At 39.7% G+C, this 15,393-nt stretch overlaps 1 protein-coding gene across 1 annotated transcript in view; it reads right to left on the reverse strand.

The window, feature by feature from the left end:
• pcxb (pyruvate carboxylase b) overlaps positions 1-15,393 on the reverse strand; it is a 444,629-nt gene that overhangs the window by 99,416 nt on the left and 329,820 nt on the right. The window lies entirely within an intron of this gene.

Here is a 15,393-nt window from a genome sequence, read left to right on the forward strand (position 1 = left end):
CGCTGTTTGTTTTTTAACTGTCATTTTGCAATGCTGTTTGTTATTTTGACTTACGCAGATTATACATGTTGCTGTTCTTTGATACTCACACCTTTTAGGGTAAGGGGCCGGTCACACAGCCGTTTGCGGCTGAATCACGGCTAAAATTTTGCGTTTTTTTTTTTCGCCCGTGGTTGCCCGCGATGGAAAATGCGCAAAATTGGCCAACCCGCTGTTCATCGGTGGTATGCCCGCAAAACAGACGCCGGCGACTGTTCCGCTTCCTCATCGCGTCATTTCTGCGTCATTTTCTCGTGTGGACCACGGGTATAAAAGCTCCCGAGCCGGTGTTGTGCCCAAATCCGACTCCTACGCAACACAACCACCCCCCACCCCCTCGCGTGAACGCGTATTCTGCTGCGATCGCTTTTGACTTTTTCATCCGCGTTAACAAACGCATTTTGTAGAATACGATCGCACTTTATTGTTTAAATAAACGCGTTATATAGACTAGGATCTCCCAATTGTTATAATTAGCTCGCTTTATTGTTTTAATAAGCGTTTTATATAGAATACGATCGCTTTTGTTGGAAGCGCAGCAGAATGCGCGTTCACGCGAGGGGGGGAGGATTTACCGTTCGATTACGTTCACAACAAAAACAAAGACGGAATGGTTTAAGTTGTATTACATTCCCAACAAATGCAAGACCAAGTGGTTTTGGTTATATGTTCGCCATTACATTCCCTAAAAGTGAGATAAAACGAGGTAAAAGTGGTTGTAGTAGCGAGGGGATGCAAATCTCGGCAGGGATGCATTTCTCGGATAACACCGGGCTGTAGAAATCATAACCGCTCAAGACACAGTCCCGTGAAGATCAAGATTTCAAGCTATGGCATCATTTTTATTTTATTATCTTGAAAAGAAATGTCAAGAAATAAAAATGGATTAAGACGAGGTCACTACGCTGACGGGGATCCATGTTCACCCCCTTGACGTCTCGAGCACAACTGACGTGTGCTCGGCAAATCGCGCTGTATATACGCGGAGAAAGGCGTTTGACTGTCACACGCATAACAAGCTAATTTCATGTAATAACACCGCGATACAGGCGCAGAACATGCTATTACCATGCTCCACCCACGATTACCCGCTGAAATTTCCCGTCCTACCCATGTGTTACCACGCCCTGGCCGCGGCCAGAGCACGTCGTTCCGCGTCATTTCCGCGTCATTACCTCGTGTTGACCACGTGTGCGGCACGCGGTTTAACACGTGCTCAAACTTTTGAGGAGCTCAAAAGTTTTGCGCGCGGCCAACCACGTGTGAATTTCCGACCGCGAGTAAAGCACTGCTGTATCTCGTCTATATGGCGGTCTCAAAACGTCCAACAGCATCTGCTTCAGAAATTTCTGGCCGTGGTTCAGCCTCGATACGCACGTGAAAGGCTGTGTACCCGCGCTCTGAAGAATTGAGCAGCGCAAAACTTTTTCGCGCTGCCACCCGCGCGCGAATTTCCGACCGCGTGTTAAGCACTGCTGTATCTCGTCTGAATGGCGATCTCAATGCGTCCAATTGCGTCCGCCTCAAAGGCAGAAATTTCTGGCCATGATTCAGCCGCAAATGTCTGTGTGACCGGCCCCTAAATCTGCTTTTTGTAACCTAAGACATTCAAAGAAAAGGCTCAGAGGAGGACAATTTAGAATGGGCTGGAATTAGGGTTTTGTACAGTCCTTCCCTGTTTTCTTCTTGCAAATTCAAGATCTATTCATGGATTCTCTCCCTATTTCGAGTGTCTACTAACCTATAAACATATCATAGGACCAAATATCGAACAAATACAGTTAAAAAGTCAAGTTTAATTCACGTCCCGAGAAGCTAACCCTATTAAACGCTCGCCTGCTGCACAAGGGTCAATCTGCTTTTTGTAACCCAAGACATTTAAAAAGAAAAGGCTCAGAGGAGGACAATTTAGAACGGGCTGGAATTTCTTATATTTGGGTTTTGTGCAGTCCTTCCCTGTTTTCGCCTTGCAAATTCAAAATCCATTGATGTATTCTCTCCCTATTTTGAGTGTCTAATAAACTATAAACATATGATAGGACCAAATATTGAACAAATACAGTTCCAAAGTATGTTTAGCCCACGTCCTGAGTAGTTAACTCTATTAAGCCCTTGCCTGCGGCACATAGGGTCAAAACTTCAATCGCCACCTTAGCCAAAAAACTCATAATTGTCTCCCACTCTTACTAATCATATTTGCATGCTCTTCTAAGAAAGGTCAAATACAGATTTACGAAATTTTTAACATTGAAATTATTATTCAATGTTCCTTACACAGTGTTTCCATTTCTCAAACATTTGACAGCATTCGGCAATTACGCAAAACATTTGCAAAAGAGAAAAGACAGTGTAGTTGTTATACTTAAGGCTATTATTATTCATAAAATGACAATCTTTTGTTATTTTCAGTTTCAGGAGTTTGTAGCCACCTTTGGAATTATTATTTCGTTACTGGTTTTGCCCCCAAAACGTCTGAAAAGCAGCAAAAATACTGAACCTTTTTAATTATTATTTATTTATTGTAAGTCCAACTTCCAAAAGAATACATTTACAGGGTTTGCACACCTTTTTTTATTGCCAAATTCAAGCACTTTTTAAAGACTTTTAAAGCCAGATTTTCAATTTTTACAGTACCTTTAAAAGAAATAATCCAGTATGAATCATGTAATTTGCAGATCGACCAAATATATCAGCAATTTACACATGTGTTTTTGATTCTTGTGTATTCATCAAGACATACGATTTTTAGATCTTGGGTAAATCGGGAATATATTTTTGAATCACTAAAATACGTGTGTTAAATATTTTTGAGACAAATCTCTCTCTATATAGGTGTTGGGGAAATGATGGTAATATGTAGTTTACAATTTCAGAAGTTGCAGAAGTACTTGCCATTACAATTTACCTCTAGGGAACCTTAACTTTAGTTTTTGATTGGCCCATAATAATTATACATAATTGATATGTTCTCCTTCCACTAGGACACATTTCATAGTGCCCGGTTTTGCAGTAGCATAAACCTGTCGGGATGGGTTGCACGGTTGGCGATGATGCTTCTTAGGACAATGACATATTCTGTTAATACAAGGGAAGAAGAAATGCAATGGCAAAGTAATGCCACCAAAGAGCAGTGTCAATGTTATTTTAGAGCAGATTTGTGAAACATTTTCAAATTTGAAGCATTTTCAAGCACTTCACCAAAAATGTAGGCTCTTTCCAATCTTTGAAAAACAAAGTAATTTCAAGGATTTCAAGCATCCGTACGACCCAAGACTTTAAAACTGCATTACTGAAACTAAAGTTTGGAGATTTCCAAAATGTTACTCAATCTAAAAATAGTTTTCAATGAACCAAGTGATTGTTGCACCACTACTGTCATCGTTTTCAATGTGTCTCTGGAATTCCTAAAAATACCAACCAGAAAAAGGTCTAAAGGTCCGATTTGTGATCTGTGACGGCGCCCCTAATGCTGAAACCAACCCCTATTTCCCGTCCTGCTCTTCCTTCACTGATTAAGACTCGAACACGGGCACCGTCGGGTCATTCACGCTTTCTCCTCCCGTCTGCGCTCGCTCGGCCATCTGTCACGCTTTTACTGCCGGCGCTGACACACAAACGCAAAAACACACTTGATTCCACGCAGCTTGAGCCCAGCTGGCTGCAAACAACAACATCAAAATAGCGGGACACGGCATCAGAAGGAGACAATGGGCTCACTTCAAAGTTTATAATATTTATATTGTAGCAATAATGCCATTGGTAGAGAGCCATGTGCGAGGTCCTTGGGTCTAAACCAGTATTTCTCATTTGGTGGGTCCAAAAATCGGTTGAGGACCCATTTTCAGTAGGATGTGGGCCTTTTCCTAAGCAAAAAAATGCCAAGAAGAAGAAAAAACGAAGGATCAACTACACTCCTTAACAGTAGATGGCAATAATGCCTTGCTAGAGCTTTTCTCCCTATTCAGTCAATCAACATGTTTGAGAGGAACCACATCTCATTTTATTGTGATTTTGTTGGCTTTACTTCCCTTTTCTGCCCTTAATAATGCGTCCCAAGAAAGTTAGTGATAAGGGAAAGGAAAAGTGTAAAACAGTGACAACAACGATCGAGTCAAAGAAAGAAACTATTGCGAAATACGAAAATTGTGTATGAGTGTCTGCCATTGAAACACTGCAGGAAGATACAGTGAAAGATTTAAAATGTTATATTTCTAGCTGTTTACCAGTATATTAATCTTTATGTACTACAAAATAAAATTATCACACGGTACTTGAAGTCATTTTGGTGGTAATTTTTTTGGGGGAAAAAAATAAAAAAGGTGAATGTATTCTACCATTTCTGCTCTAAATTGCAAAATCATTTCAATGGACACGTATGAAAAGTGGATTTTTTTTCCTTGATCTGGGTCAGACCTTTTCATTAGGGTGGAATGGGGGGTCCTGAAGTAAAATCAGTTAAGAACCAGAGGTCTAAACAGAATTCGCCAGACATAGGAGAGGAGACATTGCTTTAACAGTGCGAGAGGGACACTGTCCTTGGTGCTGAACACATCGAACAGTTAAGATTAAAGAGGCATCCAGCTTTGAGCACCGAGGACAGGAAAACAAGTATCAAGTGCAAGCGGGTGCAGCGATATGAAAGACATGCCCGCAAATGTCGGAAACAGTCAGGTCGCTCTAGTTTTAAAAAACACCACACTATAAACGTCACAGTGTGATAAGACAATGCAATAACCTCCTTACACAAAAAAAGGCTGGTCGATTCGTCATAGGAAATGTGAGAATATGAGCAGTAAATGTAAACAGTACTGTAAAAGGGCGTGGAATTTTTAAATTTTTTGTATCACTAGATGGAATTAGTGTTTCATGGTGGACATAATGAAACCTCACTTATGCATATAAACTGCATACACATGATTAAAAATTGAGCTCATAAAAATAATGTTCTGATTTTATAGAGTAGTAAAAAGGAAATACTTTGCCAGACCTTTGATTTTAAATGTCTTTATAATGCTTGTTAACTTAGGACATCAATGTATTTTAAATATTACCGATACAATTAAGTTGAAGCACTAAATGGAACAGTAAAATAAATGACTTAAAATAATTAAAAACACTTGATATTCAGGTAATTACGTATAATGCTAATGCACATCAATCTAGTGCAGGGGTCGGGAACCTTTTTGAACCAAAGAGCCATAATAGCAAAATATTTATTTATTCATTTATTATTATTATTATTATTTTGAGGGAGCCACACCATATAGTTAAAAAAAAAATCGACAAAACCTTCAAAACTGCTCAACAGACGAAAGCCAATTTTTTCCCCGGATTTTATTTCACTGTGTGACGTTAGATGATTTTATAAAATTTATGAAATAATAATAATACCGGACCCTGTGTCCCATATCAACAAATATACCACTTTAAACTTGTCCCCCCTCCCGCATTTATTTAAGATCGTTGAAACTCATTTTGAACTTCACCTTTTCCGGAAATTATAGTTTCAGAACCAGGTGCAAGCAACCAGTTTTAAAGGCCTTTTAAAAATTAATTCAAGACCAAGTCGACAAATGAAACGAACAAAACGTAAAAACTTAAATGTTTCCTGCAAACAACACACATTACCTGGCACAGGTTTTAGCCATGTCCAGAAAACATTTGGCAGACAGTCACTTCTAATTAAATTGACACGTTCCCATCGTCCAAAGTAAACATCTCTGTCCGAAGTTAATACGTGTATTGTGGGTAGATCTAAGACATGCGTCTGCTACGAAAGGCCCGACTGAAACCACATCCCCGTTTTGATAGTTCTGTTATTTAGGTCACGCGACGTTGCCTCAAAAGTATTTCAGTGAATCATCAGAAAAGATGATTGATAAATGTTACAAAATCTTTTTAGTTCAAACAAATATAAATCTTAATAATGTGTTCACGTGTGACGCCTTATTAAGACCCAATTAAGGCCTTAATTTTAGAATGATCATCCAATGCCTTTTAAGACTTTTTAAGGATCCACCCACACCTACCTCTCACCCAATTGAATACGTCCACTCCTGCCACTCACCCAATCAAATTGCTCTTTGTATTTGGCTGGCGTTTTGGGGAGTTTTGTTTGGTCCATGGATTTTAATCCTAAAGTGTCTCAACATTGAACATATATTATGTAATAAGATTCCATATAAGGGACTCCTTAGCAACGTGCAGCCAAAACGGGGTCTGTTGGTGTGATACTGTGGTGAAAACTGTGTTCTTCATATACTGGACTGAACCAATTTCTCTCCCAGCATTACATTGGCTATGAACGTCCCTACCTTCTATTAGAGCAAAGCAGACTTGGACAACACATATTTAATTTGCATGTCCATCCATCCATCCATTATCTGCACCGCTTATCCTCAGTAGGGTTGCGGGGGTGCTGGAGCCCATCCCAGCTGTCTTCGGGCAGTGGGCAGGGGACAGCCTGACCTGGTTGCCAGCCAATCGCAGGGCACACAGGGACAGACAATTAAATTGGCATGTCCCCAAGCCATATTTACCGTAAATTCCGGACTATAGAGCGCACCTGATTATAAGCCGCACCCACCACATTTTAAGAGGTAAACCGATTTTGTACATACACAAGCCGCACCTGTATATAAGCCGCATGCGCCCACATTTAAACATGTAACCCAAACCCGACTTCAAGTCCCGCGATTGAAACTAAATGTCCTTCATTAAAGTCCACAGTCCAAAAATCACAGCCGGCAAAATGAATGGAAAATGATACCGGTACTTAAGGTTTGATGCAGACCTGCAGAGTCTGGGTCCCGTTGAAAGTAATCCAAGGAAAAAAGTGTATATTTCCAAAGGTAAGGGTGGGAAAAATATATCAGATGAACACATTTACTCACGCAACTCCTTTTTCTCTAACCAACTTTTTACCCCTTCTTCTTTCCTTGTCTGTCCCTCACCTTTAGCGGTCCCCACTTAAACTCGGCACCCCGCGTTTGTTCCGCCCCTCATTTTTCGTTCACACGTGCAAAACATATCAGATTAAGTGTCTAAAATAAATACAAATAGATACATTACAAAAATATACAGTTGCAAATACATATTATACATGGGTTACACATATTTACAAAGAAAGACGGTACACCGAGAGAGTTTTCAAAGCTTTAATAATAATAATATAGCTTTGACAGGGCAGTTAATGGTAGCAACACTCGAGCGCCGATGGCGGCCGTTAGAAAAATTACATAAATTGGCCGCATCACTGAATAAGCCGCAGGGTTGAAAGTCAGGGAAAAAAAGTAGCGGCTTATAGTCCGGAATTTACGGTACTCATGATAAGAGCCGTTTATGGCTTACGAGCCATAGGTTCCCTAATTGGTGGGAGTCTTAAATGTGGTAGTGAAAATGTGCCTGGATGGAATTAAACTGCAATACCAGACTAACCACCAGAGGGTTCCGTAGCTGTACAAACTGAAAAGATTTGGTCACAATATTGTTACTTTTCCAGTTGTTGCAGGGCAGCCGTGAATTGCCAGCTATCCTCATACCTGCACTGTTAAGCTAGCTATAAAAAGTTTATCTTTAAGTCTGTGATTGCAGTAACTTAATCCAAGGTGTTGAAGACATCAGGAACGAGCTACAGGGTCTATAAATAAACTTTCTGTGTTTCGAGTGTGTGTGTGTGTCCCTCAGTGGAAAACCTTCTAATGGCCCGGCATCTGAGAACAAAAAGCAGCGACTGAGAAGTGTTTTGCTTCACTCTGTATTGATTGGAACGTCTTCACTTGCAGCTTACGCCAGTATAAAAAATGTAAAGCTGGACTGTGAAAAACAACCAACAGGACCAATCGTCATCCTTCATCGACCTCGAGTCCGATTGGATCACGCCATTTTATCATGCATGGCACCTCGCTCTTGGAAACATTTGGTCGCATCTTTTATTTCCCAACGCGTGCCACTCTCTCCCCCAAGTAATTTCTTCTGTAAGATCCAAGTGCGTGAGTCAAGCTTTTTTTTAGTCGCCGAGCGAGAACTACGGCACTTTTGCTTGCACCCCATTGACCGCATCCCAGCGGTAAAGTGGATTATCATTAGGGGAGCGTATTACTAACGCGTCATGCATAAATAAAGAACTGTGACATGCAAACGGCTCTCAATTACTACATAATGTGTTTGTGTGTGTAAGTATATCACTAAAAAAACCGTAGAAGAAAATGCTTTCTAAATTTTATACATTACACACATCCTACTCCGTATGAAGTGTACTGTATTTATTGAGACTTCCCAAAAATAAAACTACCGTAAATTCCGGACTATAAGCCGCTTTTTTCCCAAATGTTCAGCCCTGCGGCTTATTCAGTAAAGCGGCCAATTTATGGAATTTTTCTAACGGCCACCAGCGGCGCTGGAGTTTAAAAAGTAAGATTAAGACCAGTAGAATATGGGCGCCAAGAAAGACTGCAACTTCTAAGTTTAAGCATACATTGCCGGTAAAGTTAAGATACGTCCGATAATGAGGAAGACGCCCTTGATGGCGATAGTTATGAGGAGGAAGTTGAGGAAGACGCCCTTGATGGCGATAGTTATGAGGAGGAAGTTGAGGACGATCTACCGTGAATTTCACAATTACGGGATGCTTTATTTTAACAGGCACGTTAGATACATTGTGAGCGTGATCCTACTAGCATGTTGGTACCTTTCAAAGGCACAGTTTGGGATGAAAGTTATATTATTATTATTAAATCTTTGAAAACTCTCTCGGTGTACCGTCTTTCTTCGTAAATATGTGTAACCATGTATAATATTTATTTGCAACTGTATATTTTTGTAATGTATTTATTTTAGAGATGTATTCTGTTATGTGTTCTACGGACGAATCAAAAAGAAGGGGCGGAGCAAACGCGGGCTGATGGGAATTGGGATAAAGCTGAGTTACCGGTAGATCTGTCTGTTGTCGCAGCGGACAATAGTGGATATATATTTTTCCCACCCTTAACTTTGGAAATATACATTTTGTTTCCTTGGATTACTTTCAACGGGACCCGGACTTTACAAGTCTGCATCATACGTTAATTACGGGTATCATTTACCATTTATGATACCAACTGTGGTTCTTGAATTGAGTACTATCTATGTAGTTACAGTCGTGGAACTTACAGCCTGGTCTGGATTAAACATGTGATTGTGTCATAAGAATTGATATGGGCGCACGCGGTTTATACATGGGTGCGGCTTGTGTAAGTACAAAAGTGGCAAATCACCTGAATAGTGGTGGGTGCGGCTTATAATCAGGTGCGCTCTATTGTCCGGAATTTATGGTAAGCTCTTATCTTTACAGTCAAACACTCAGGTGTCAGTGTAAAGTTCTGAAACCACAACCCATTCAGCTCTCAATCAAATGTACCAAGCAGGTCTATATTTTAACTATATTTAGCACACTATTATTCATGAACATTCTTTAACGCCCCAGTGTGTAATAATTGACCACTGGGTGACACTGAATCATCTAAGGCGAGCAAAATCTAGTGCCACAGAGCACAGCATAGCAGTAAGTTGCCAGACAAACATGGCAGAAGGGATCCCACTATGTAAAATAAATAAAAAATTCTCGACTGATGACTTTTTTTAAAATACAACTTAACTTTGGTATGATAGTTCAGGATTTTTCTTATATTCAAATCAATGTGTTTTTTTTTGTTTTACTATATGCAAGTATTTTGTACCACTACCCATTAACTCTAATATTTGACTACTAGATGATGAAATATTGTGTGAAACTAAGTGCTAAAAAGTACAAGAAGAATGCAAACTAAAGAGATTTAGAGTGACCAAACTCAGCCATTTTACCCAGCCTCCTGCAAAATTTTTGATTTTGTAGTACCCACAGCAGATGGATGGCAGACAATTATGTCAGCTATCTCTAGGTGAGGCTCATGTTTATATGATAGTTTAGTATATATGCCTACTATTGTAATCAATAGTTTCATTTTTAATGAAGGTTTTTTTACCACTAGGAGGCAGTAATTACAACACCATCCACTTAAGCATTCACATTTGAGGCACCCCCCTAAAAAGATCCGCAAAAAGCCTCTGGTGGCTGGTAAAAAATCCAACAGGATCGATGCAGGGCTTTTGCATAGCATGGCTTTTTAAAATGAACTTGAAGAAAATGATTAGAAGGTCGAATTCCTTGCTTTCCAGTATTTCTCACATATGACATGCATTCACTTAAGGTACCGAGTACACTGTAAAGTGGTCACTTCAGCTTGAAAAGTCCATTCATAAATAAAATAAAGGTATTGCCATTCTGCCTCCCTCACGCAGACACTTGGCAGACAACGAGGCACACTAACAAAGAAAACCTTGCAAAATCAACATTTACTACGCTGGGTCCCAACCAGTGTTCCTTCTAAGCTGCGCGCGTGGGCAATTGCGCACTGCTCGCACATTCTCAGCGCACAAGAAAATCTAGCCAGCGCACAAAAATGAGGGCTCAAAATTACTAATTTAGAAGCGGTTAAAGTCAAAGTTACAGTGGATGAAGGTAAAAATACACGGGTTCCCCTGACGTTGTGTCCCAAATGCGGTATTTTGAAGTCGAGTCAAAGTACAACGAAGTTGAGTAAAGTTAGTAGAGAACCGGCTTCTTCGGCTCGGCTCACTAAAAGGAACCGGGTCTTTCAGGGTCCTAAACGGCTCTTCAGGTTGTTTTTGCTTCTTTAATCCCAACATGACCAAATAAAATTATGCACAACATGACTTAAAGGAAGGAGGGAATAGAACAAAAAAGAAAAAAATACCAAAATGAAAAAGTAGTGAAAAGCTGAGAAAAAAAGAAATAAAAGGAAGATAAAAAAGAAGGAAAAATTTAGAAAAAAAGCCAGAAAAAAGGAAAAGAAAGAAATGTAGGAAAAAAGTAAATAGAGAACAGAAAGGAAAAAGTAACAAAAAAGTATAAAAAAAACACGGAAAAAAGAAGAAAAGGTTTGTGTTGCATTCAAATAATTTCCAATGATATCAAGTGAATCTTGTTGCCAACATTGTACTTCCACTAAAAAATGTGATTAAGTACAGTTCTGTATCTTACAACCGACTAAATAAACCCCCAAAAATGTTAATATTATGCGACAAAATATATCGGGAAATAAAAAGAAACGGATATCCTGTGAAAGAATTGTAAGAACAAACAACGTCTGTAGGCCGTACAACCTTTGCAATAGTACATGAGTCAATTCATTCAAAAGAGAAAAATAATTTTGCATTGCCGGAAACTCAGCAAAATGTAACTTGATGTCAAATTTTGGACATGTTTGATAAATAATTATCTAGCCACACTTGGGATTATGGTTGCTCACTGTTGTTTCAAGCGTTGCTCACCGACTTTGTGTGAACGCTCAGACCCGTGGAAAATTAGGGGGAACATTGGTCACAAATCAAAAGAATGCTTTTTAGTTCTATTTATCCAGGACCACTCATATCTCTAAAACGACGCAGAGAACACCAAGGCTCCTCCGACCTCACCTGAGGCGGCGTTAATTGTAATTCACCGAGCCGTGAAGCGGAACGCAGATAACTGGATATGATTGGAACAGACGAGGTATCCAAATTTTCTGGCGCCGGGGGAGGTCCAAAAATACCTGACCGCGGGCTAAATAATTACCGGCAAAGCCGGAGAAGAAGAGAGAGGAGGATGAAATTGAGCCGACGCGTCGGTGCGTCCCGTCCATTTTTCCGGCGCAAGACTCTATTCAGCAGTTATTGGCCGCTATCTTTGCTACAGAAGGGATATAGGCTTCTACTACAACAACCGGGCTCACATTCGCCGGCTTATCTCGTCAACACCCTCGAGAACCTCGGCCCCGCTCTGCTCTTCTTCACCTCTGTGTGCTCGCGCTGTATTCCGCTGCCCCCCCACTCCTCTTGATACCCCCGCTCCCGACTGGCCCATGAGTAGCTGCAGGCGCTAAGAGCTTGCTTCCTTTCATCTCCTGCTCTTCCTCCGTATGTCTGTCATGCTAGTCCTCCTAATGCGGCTAAAAATAAACCCGATCGTTGATTTCTGTCAGCATCCGAACAACAAGCGGTTACTAGTACGTGAGTATTGTATGTTGGGTTCAACCTTTGCAGAAAAAGGCAGAAAACCCGACTCACGCTAACTTCCAAGACTCGATAATGAGACGGAGTGATTTTGCCACTTGACCATGATGGCCTGCTGACGCGGATGCCTCAATCCAATCCTTTGACTCTTGAGCGTAATTGACGGCACATCCATCGCGGGGCGACTGATTGTTGCATACTGTCAACCAATGTTCCCTGTAATTTTCCACGGATCTGAGCAATCACACAAAGTCAATGAGCAACGCTTGAAACAACAGTGAGCAACCATAATCCCGACTGTTACAAGAATTAATTATCAAACATGTCCAAAACTTGACATAGGGTTCCGGCAATGCAAAATGATTTTTCTCTTTTGAATGAATTGACTCATGTACGATTGCAAAGGTTGTACGGCCTACAAACGTCGTTTGTTCTTACAATTCTTTCACAAGATATCCATTTCTTTTTATTTCCTGATATATTTTGTCGCATAATATTAACATTTTTGGGGGCTTATTTAGTCGGTTGTAAGATACAGAACTGTACTTAATCACATTTTTTAGTGGAAGTACAATGTTGGCAACAAGATTCACTTGATAGAATTGGAAATTATTTGAATGCAACACAAACTTTTTCTTCTTTTTTCTGTGTTTTTTTCTACTTTTTTTAAAATTCCTTTAAAATTAATCTCGTTGTGTTTATTTTTTCCGAGCTGTTACTCTTTTCTTTTTGTTCTCTATTCACTTTTTTCCTACATTTCTTTCTTTTCTTTTTTTCTGGCTTTTTTTCTAATATTTTCCTTCTTTTTTTTTCTCTTCCTTTTGTTTCTTTTTTTCTCAGCTTTTCACTACTTTTTCATTTTGGTATTTTTTTTCTTTTCTGTTCTATCCCCCCTTCCTTTAAGTCATTTTGTGCATAATCTCACTTAATATTTGGTCATGTTGGGATTAAAGAAGAAAAAAACAACCTGAAGAGACGTTTAGGACCCGAAAGAGCCGGTTCCTTTTAGTGAGCCGAGCCGAAGAAGCCGGTTCTCGACATACTCTACTAACTTTAATCAACTTCGTTCGACTTCAAAATACCGCATTTAGGACGCAACGTCAGGAGAACCCGTGTATTTTTACCTTCATGCACTGTAACTTTGACTTAAGTCACTTCTTAATTAGTCATTTTGAGCCCTCATTTTTGTGCGCTGGCTAGATTTTCTTGTGCGCCGAGACTGTGCGAGCAGTGCGCAATTGCGCATACGCGCAGCTTAGAGGGAACACTGCTGTCAACCATTTTCAGCAATCAAATAACTTTTATGACTGTACAGACTAACTTCAGCCACTAGCAGGCAGTAACACCTCTTTTTTTGGGGAAAATAATCAACTTAAGCAAAAAGTGGAAGTAGAGAACAGGAGTTTGATTGTTGAAAATAGTGTCCGAGAATGGAAAATCAGAGTACACACCCGAAATGCTAAAAAAAACCCAAAACTTTTTTGTAAGTAACTCAACTAGTAAGCACTAATGGCAATGATGGAGTAGATTCAAAAGTAGAAACATTGGTAAACCATCAGGTGCTGCATAAAAGTCAAAGACACAGATATTTGTGATCTTAATCCAGGAACGATCGATGTGTAAACTAACCTCTAACTAATCATCAGAGGACGACCAGCGAGTCCAGAATTGTGACAAAACGATCCAATCGTGACTGCTTGGATTCGGACAGCAAGAGACATCTCTTCACAAAAAACTCATTTTCTACGAATTTTGCTCCAAAATATGGGATTTTGTTGAAACCAAGGTATTTTCATCTGTGGAATAAAGACCAACATAATACAAGAGGGAAACCATTTTTCTTCCTTCTGTGAACAATATGGGTTCAATAGTTTAGAATTTACAGCCTTCACACAGAGATGCGAAATGAAATGAAAATGAAATGATCTGCATTTATGTGGCGCTTTTCAAGTCAATGAAGACTTCCCAAAGCGCTTTACAATGTGCTTTACATTTACCCATTCACACACACTCACACACCAATAGCGGCCATGCAGCCATGCAAGTCGCCAACCTGCTTATTGGGGGCATTAGGGGTTCAGTGTCTTACAGTTCGACATGTAAAACGGAGGAGCCAGGATTAGGACAACAAAGTCAGTTAGTACTTTGTTCCTTTGTTTCTTTGTTTCCTTATCCTCACTGTAAATGTGGGACTGGAGTCGTCCAATTTCGTTGTCACAGCATATCCCATGTTGTAACAATGACAATAAAGGCATATTCTATTCTATTCTTTTCTATTCTAGAACCTGCGATCTCTTGATCCCAAGACGAGCGCTCTACCTCCTGAGCTAATGCCGCCCGCATTTTGGTTTGTAACCGACTGTTACTGATAGATCCTCTTTTGGGAAATTCCCTACGACTGAAAGTGTTGATAAAACGAATCCATTTGAATAAATGTGAATAAGCCTCCAAGTCTCATCTGAGTATATGCAAGGGGATTTGTAAATATCCATTCAAAATCATTATAATTATGATGTTATTGATTTCCTGTACTCTCTGCGTTTGAAATGTATATTTTGAGTGCAAAATGATGCAAAACTAGAAGCATCTCGGGGGCACTTTACAATTTGCCAACTTCAATCAAACCTATTTATTGTTAAAGTGTTTTACTTTACCTCATAGACTACTATATCACATCTTTCTCTTAATACATTTTCTATTTCTTCTCAATAAAAAAGAACCATCTCTTTTCAGGTCAAAAAAACAATACTATCTACTAGCCAGAAACGCTGGTGAGGGATGCAGAATGGCAATACCTTTATTTCAGCCCGAAATCCAACATTGATGTTGGATTTTGGGCTGAAATTTGCTAAATAAATAGTATCAAATTTGATCTGATTTCATCCATAATCTCCGATATTGGTGTTCATATTGTTGAAATAATGTACATAAGTTATTCAATTTTACTATCATTTTATCATGTTATATGTTTGCTTGAAATATTGTGCTTACGAAATAGGATGTTCTCACAAGCAAAAGTTTTCCACTGCACTCTAGAGAGAACCAATGGTGTGAATGAGTTACAGATTTGACCCGAAAAGCCAAGGATCTTTTCTTGAGTATTGCTTAAAGAGAGTTAATCAGTCACATTTCAAATAACGAGTGTTTGCACAAAAACTGGTTTCAACTGGAAATTTAACCTTCAAATGCATTCTTCTGTTTAGCAGTCGAAACCACCTTGTAACCAGGGCGTTCCTTTTCTGAATAAAAGGCAAGGTGAGGGAA

Source organism: Urocampus carinirostris, chromosome 11, assembly GCF_059441175.1.
Source record: "Urocampus carinirostris isolate Australia breed hairy pipefish chromosome 11, RoL_Ucar_1.0, whole genome shotgun sequence".
Classification (NCBI taxonomy): domain Eukaryota; kingdom Metazoa; phylum Chordata; class Actinopteri; order Syngnathiformes; family Syngnathidae; genus Urocampus; species Urocampus carinirostris.